Genomic DNA, 6426 nt, shown 5'->3' on the forward strand with positions numbered 1-6426 from the left:
AAAAAAAAAAAAAAAAAAAAGAAGAAGAAGAAGAAGAAGATGATGATGATGATTCAAGAGTGTTCACTAAGGCACTGCTCATACCAGTAAAAAGAATAAAAACATCCTACTCTTCTGTTGGTGGGGAACAAATGAGATCTACTTTGCAGCATTGATTTTACGAATGCTGTGCAGTCGTTAAGAGGACAAGGTAACCTCACAGGCATGGAAATGGAACCTCCACCAGGATCACTATTGGTTAAAACAAATCTAGGACACAAATGCCCACGCATGTGCCGTCCAGTCCTTCTCCCCATACTTCTTATTGGTGCCTTACAGCTGTACATTTGTCTTTCACTTCTTGGTTTTTCAAGTTTACACATGTGCAGGACACCTGCAAGAGTGATATCTAACAGCCTCCCAGGTTCCGTCCAAGAGCAGCTCTGGGCAGGTAGGTACAGCATGGCTTCCCATTCACTAGGTGCCTCTGGCTTGGTGATCAGTGTACACGTCACCCTTAAGGATCCCACTAGGAACCACTAGTCCCCGCCAGGCTCAAGGTGGACAGAGCCCTGTGAAGAGGAGCCCCAGCACTGGGCAGACGGACTGTGCTGGCTGGTGGCTGGCACTCACAGTCACGGGGTCATGGAGAGCGGAGTGCAGGCCCCACAGCGGCTGGTGTGCCCTAGAGCTCCGGGAGTGCAAGCCTGGAAGTGCAAGCCTGAGAGCTCCAGGAGTGCAAGCCCGAGAGCTCCTGGAGTGCAAGCCTCCCCTCCCCAGGCTCTGCTGCCCCACTGCTGCTTCCTCCTCTCCTCATGAGTCTCCACGTCTGCCACTGTCTGCCACCAGCTGGCCGTCTAAGTGTGCCTGACTTGCTCTGCGTCCAGGAGTGATTTTGGCCTGCCCTGCACCCTGCTCTCCCCCACCCCTGCAGGGATGGGCACAAAGCGAAATTTCAACCAACACCTGACGAATGAATGAGCGAATTGACCTTTGGCAAAGGCGGTAGCAAACGCTCATCAGCCCAAAGTCCTCCTGCACCCCACCAGGAACGTGAGGCCGGGTTTAAAAACCAGTGCGTTTATCTGGCTAGCGTGACACTGGCCAAGGCCAGCTCACCTTGATGTAAGGCCAGGTCTTGTTTCAAAGTACCCTGCGCCTGGCCACGGGGCACCGAGGGACTGCAAGTACAGAGAGCTCCCTGCTGGGAAGAGCTATCCCAGGGCCCAAGACCAGCACAGAACCCCCCCAGAAGTACAGCACACATGCAGTGAGAAGGTCCGAAGGTCTGTCTCCTCCCACCATGCTGGTTTCTCACTCCAGTGAATGGAGCGCCCTGGGGTCTCACACCATCAAGGGGCTCAACACAGAGGAAGGAAAGGCTGGATTCAAGCCCCCTGCAGGGTCACACACCCTCAGGTTTGCTTGTCATTCATTTGAACAGATATCTTAAGGGTGAGTGTGTGTTCGGCTGGTGATCGGGTCTCACTATGCTACCCAGCTGGTCTTGATCTCCTGGGCTCATTTGATTCTCCCACCTCAGCCTCCCAAGTGGCCAGGACCACAGAAGCATGCCACACACCCTGCTTAAAATACACAGCAGCATGTGTTACTGCCATGTGCCTCTTTCTATCACAAGTCAAATGTAGGTAAAGTGAAGATTCTCCAGCTTTGGGTTGACTGTATCCCTGTGGTCATGGCCTCACTGCGTGTCACTGTCTCTGATGTTGACAGTCAATCTAACTTGCATCTCAGGCCCTAGTGAAACTTGTCCCCACCCTTCCTCCAGGACTAAGCCTCTCCCTCGGCCCATCCATCCCTGCCTGACAGGGCTCCAGCCTCTTTAGCTGCATCTCCTGGCATCTTCAGTGCTGCTCTCTCCCCTCCTCCCCCAGCATGGCATTCAGAGACAAGGGAAATACCCTTCAGAAGAGAGGGGAGCAAGTGCAGACTCAGGCTGCTGGGGCAGACACCAGCTCTCAGAAGAACAGGGCTTGGGGCCAAGCGGCTGGAGGACAGAATGAGGCAGGTCTGGCAGGATCCCACGTCTGGCTGAGCTGCCTTACCCTGCACAGGTCACTCAACTCCCCTGTGCCTCAGTTTCTTTTTTTTGTAAATGGCAGTACAAATGACACCTCCCCATGGAGTTGCTGCGAGGCACAGACTGGACGTGTCTGGAGAGCCTGTGGTCCAGAGCCAGTCCCAGCAAACAAAACCAGCTGTCACCTGTGGTACCATCAGTGCAGGAATGGCCCCACCTGGCCTGGGCCACAGGGGAAGGCAGCTGGGGAGGGAGCAGCTTTGGTTTTCAGGCTGTTGGGAGACATGCTGTGGAGGAGGTAGTATGGTGGAGCACAGGAGGGGAGGCCAGGGGCCCTGCATGCAGGGAGGGAGGGGAAGGCACAAGGGGCCAGCAGAGGGGCAGAGGGCTCAGCAGACTCCACAGGTTCCTGGAGGGAGATGCAGACGAGCCCCCGAGCCGGCCCCCCCCCCCGCCCCCTGCGCGCTGCCTCTGCCCACACTGGCTCCTGCTCACAGAGGCCAGACCTGCCCCACCAAGAGTAAGGGGCCACCTGGCAGACCATGGGAGCCACCCATGTAATGCAATTTTCTAGTTGCCACATTAAGAAAAGGAATAGGGCACCAGACGCAGTGACACACACCTGTGATCCCAGTGTCTCAGGAGGCTGAGGCAGGAGGACTGTAAGTTCAAAGCCAGCCTCAGTGACTTAATGAGGCCTAAGCAACTTATTGAAACACTATCTCAAAATAAAAAGGACTGGGGACATGGCTCAGTAGTAAGGCACCCCTTAATTCAATTCCCAGTACCCCTCACACCAAAAAAGAAAAGAAAAGAAAAGAAATAAAGCCAGGGCCAACGCTCTGGGTTCTAACCCCAGTACCATAAAAATAATAATAATGCTGGGCACAGTGGCACACGCCTGGGATCCCAGCAGCTCAAGAGGTTGAGGCAGGAGGATCACAAGTTCAAAGCCAGCCTCAGCAACGGTGAGGTGCTAAACAACTCAGTGGGACCCTGTCTCTAAATAAAATTTTAAAAAGGGGGCTAGGGATGTGGCTCAGTGTTTGACCGCCCCTGAGTTCAATTCCCAGTTCCAAAATAATAATAATAATAATGTTTAAAAATAGATAACATTAAATAACATTTTATTTGACCCAATATATCCAAACCATTATTTGCATGTAACTGACGTTTTACAATTCTCTGTCCTTTCAGAACCTGACAGGTGTTGACACTGTGCTCAACACCAGCCACACACCTCACAGCTCTGTTGTGGAAGGCCAGCATTGTCTCTGAAACAGGTTTCTGTGGCACTGGAGGGTGCTCCATGTGGAGGGCTCGCCCTCCCTGTCCTCAAGCCCCATCCGGGGTGGACCCTGCCCTGTCGGGCTTTAGGAAGCAGCACCCTGAGCACTCCCTGGCCTCCCCTGGCTCCCATGCCTAGTGGCATAGCCACTGTGTTCCCTGTGCTTGCTGCAGGGGCAGCTCAGCCAGTGGCCCCCTCTCACACCACCCAGCCCCTTGGTAATTCAGGGAGCAGTGCCCCTGAGCTCTCCACCCTGGCACTACCTGAACACATAGGGTGGGTAGTGCCGCAGTCCGGCTGCAGCAAAATAACCGGGGGGTGACGAATAACTTGTGTACGTTGATACAGCAGGAGTAGGAGCCGTTTATTGCAGGACAGGAGCAGTATTTATACATTCCACACAGCTTATCTAATTAGCATAAACTAGATACATCAGTCAACCAATAAAGAATTTCCACACTTAATGGCTTGTTTTTGTTACTTCTCAAACCACTCCCTCTGGCATTTTGCCAGGCACCATCCAGACTTGTTTACGAACTCTAACATTCCCCTGGCAAAATGCCAGGTGTTATTTTGACTTGTTTACAGACTCTAACAGGTAGTGTCCACAGCCTAACCACAGAGCCACCAGGACTGTGTCCCCCACCCCACCCCCACCCCCGGGAGAGATGGGCTGCCTCCCAGGGCTGAGGCCGCACAGGAAGAGCTCTGGGCTGGAAGCGCCTTCTGGCAGCACAGCATCCTGAGCCCAGCCGGCCTATCTGCCTGTCATGCAGGAGGCCTGAAGAAACACTTCCTATCTGGAAGCACACACCTGCTCCTCCTGGGCCCCGCACCCTCTGAGGCTCCTTGTGGTCAAAGTGATAAGAAGAAGAGTTATCAGTGCAAAAGGCTCTGGCACCTCTCTGCCAAAGGAAAGAGACAGCAGCATGCAGAGCAAGTCAGAGGACAGCAGTTCCCCTGAGGAGGAGTGGAGACAGCTAATCCTGCCTAGCAGGCATCTGCAAGCATGTCTAAGGGCAGGCTCTGGTGTGCCAGCTCCTGGCACAAATCGATGACATCAAACAGAACCACACAGTTCAGGAGCACACTGAGCAAACTGCTGAGACATGGGGAAGGGTTTTTACTCAAATATAAACCTACCTTTTGGGAGTGTGTATGGTGCTGGAATGGAGCCCAGGGCCTTGAACGAGCTAGGCAACTAAGTACTCTGCTACTGAGCTTCAGCCCCAGCTAAACCTACATTTTTGGATAGGGATTTTCCCACTAAAATTAACAAATTAACACTGGAATTCCTTCTTGTCACCTCAGCTATTGTGGCATCTCAACTTGAAGACATACAATTACTCCATACCCGTGGCACTCAGAGACGGCCAACACTGGGATGCTCTTAGGATAATCAGCTACCAATTAATAGTGATCCCCACTAACCCCAAACACCAACCACAGATGGCCCTGATAAGTTATCTATGACAACTTCTGAGGGGACCCTATGGTCTAATAAGGGCTTTTCATCAATTTCCTCAGGACATAAAATATGCCCTGTTCAAAAAAAATTGGTGTGCTGACCACAGGTTTATTCCTGAAATCACACATTCAACATTTCAACAAGGCAGACCACAACAGCTCCCACGAGGAGGAGCAGTCCTTGGTTGTCTAAGACACTCTTTACAACATGCCAGCACAGGACAGGTGGGGACTGTGGGAGTGACAGGAGCGGTTACAGGACAGGCAGGGCTGGCCCCGTTGATCCCAGCACACTGGACACTTGAAAACCCTGACATCTGATGCTTCAGAAATAGAGCAAAACTGGATGTCTCCACCAAGCCCCAAGCCACTTACAGGAGCACCGGGCACACCCTGATGCCCCATGGGGGCCTGGGTCATTTGGTCCTTTATGTAAGGTGCTCCCCCTCAGCCCCACACACTAAGAGCTGGACACTGGAAGATGGACCAGCCCCAGTCTGTGGGACGGCTCAGCCCAGGGAGACCTCTTTTCTCAAAACTCTTCTAAAAGAGGAAAAGGATCTTTTCCATCAAAATCTACAACATCAACTGAACTTTGAAATGACTCTCTTTATACCTAAGTACCCCAAGAATCCCTTAGACTCCCAAGATGAGAGGTGGCACCTGCCTGCTCCCCTCTGGTGCAAATCTGACCTGAACTCAAACTCTGGCCCCAGGAGGGCACTTTCCATGGCAAGGAACTGCCAGCAAGGAATTCTGTGGCAGGAACAACCTCACAGGCCCTTCTCTCCAACTATAGAGATGTCCTCCTTAGTCTCTTCCCACTGAGTTGGAAGCCCAACAGGGGCAGGGCCCTCCATCTCTGCCTGCCAGCTATGTAGACATCCCTCCAAGACAAGCAGTGGCCTAGCAGTAACCCCAGCCACTCCAGAGGCTGAGGAAGGAGGGAGGCTGAGGAAGGAGGACAGAAGTTTAATACCAGCCTGGGCAACTTGGTGAGACCCTATCTCAAAGTAAAAATAAAAAGGGCTGGGATGTACTTTAGCAGCAGAGCACCTCTGGGTTCAATCTCACTACCATAAATAAATAATAAATTAAATGTTCTCTATTTGCATGTTGTTTCTAAAATCATTCATTTTGATTTCTTTTTTAAAAACCACTCGATCACAATTCTATGGAATAAGGTCCAGTTTCTTTGCCAGGGCAACCCGGGAGTCCTGGCCAGGTGGTCACCGATCATCACTCAGGGTAACCAAGAGGTGCATCGGGGTTCGCACAGCTTTGTATCACCTGTTGAAAGACTGCTGATTGCGTGATTAAAGAGCTCAATCCCGGTCACGTTTTTAAAAATGGTACAAATGCTAGTGCAAAGTAGACATATTTCTGGCAGAATTAATTTTTAAAAAGAGGGAAACCCCAATTCATTCAGAGAATGACCCAAAGGAGATGCTCCCACGAAGCCGGTGGCTGGGCGCGCCAGCCCATGGAGAGCCCAGGGCAAGCCCTACAACAGGCGCGGCCACCTGCGCGTCTCCACAGCCCCGTCGGCACCCAGGCGAGCCAGGCCACCCCGCGCGCAGCGGCCCCTCGCGGCACGGCTCCCTACCTGCCAGCCTCCCGCGCTCGGGGCGCACCAGCCCCTGTTGGGCTT

The 6426-nt window shown here is 52.6% G+C and overlaps 1 protein-coding gene across 1 annotated transcript in view; it reads right to left on the minus strand.

The window, feature by feature from the left end:
* The window catches only part of Abcb10 (ATP binding cassette subfamily B member 10), a 20448-nt gene extending 14028 nt beyond the window's left edge, over nucleotides 1-6420 (minus strand). Inside the window, exon 1 of the mRNA XM_015504359.2 lies at nucleotides 6382-6420. The gene's annotated coding sequence lies outside the window, so the exon portion shown is untranslated. The remainder of the gene's footprint in view (nucleotides 1-6381) is intronic.
* Between the last annotated feature and the right edge of the window lie 6 nt (nucleotides 6421-6426).

This window comes from Marmota marmota, unplaced genomic scaffold, assembly GCF_001458135.2.
Source record: "Marmota marmota marmota unplaced genomic scaffold, marMar, whole genome shotgun sequence".
Classification (NCBI taxonomy): Eukaryota; Metazoa; Chordata; class Mammalia; order Rodentia; family Sciuridae; genus Marmota; species Marmota marmota.